The sequence below is a fragment of the Cynara cardunculus genome (assembly GCF_001531365.2).
Source record: "Cynara cardunculus var. scolymus isolate 2C chromosome LG 9, CcrdV1, whole genome shotgun sequence".
Classification (NCBI taxonomy): domain Eukaryota; kingdom Viridiplantae; phylum Streptophyta; class Magnoliopsida; order Asterales; family Asteraceae; genus Cynara; species Cynara cardunculus.
The window spans coordinates 8,443,110-8,443,627 of NC_037536.1; positions in this window are offsets into that span (position 1 = coordinate 8,443,110).

Consider the following 518-nt stretch of genomic DNA (forward strand, 5'->3'; position numbering starts at 1 on the left):
TATATATATATAGGAGTGATCAAATGAAAACCACTTCAATTTGTAAAAACCGTAAAAACTACTTTCATTCATCGTTAATCTTATGAAATTTTTTCATGAAATTGTTAATCTTATGAAATTGTTTCATATAATACTTTTTTTGATGAAGTTGTTTCATATGTGGTTATGAAATTGTTTCATATACCACTTAATGAAATTTTAATGAAACTGTTTCATGTATTTCTCTAAAATTAAAATAATGAAGATGATAATATCCAAGATTAACACCCTTCACAATAAAAATGGTTAATCAACCTCTCATAATTATAAAAAAATGAACAAAATGAAAAATTATGATTGATTGAATGAGATTTTCACGATTTTTACAAATTGAGTGGTTTTTATTTGAACCCACCCATATATATATATATATATATATATATATATATCCAAAGATGGTAAGAAGTAAATAAGTAATCACAACCCTTCATACGACAATATTGGATTTGACTGGTAAATAATTGCGGTTATCTGAAAAA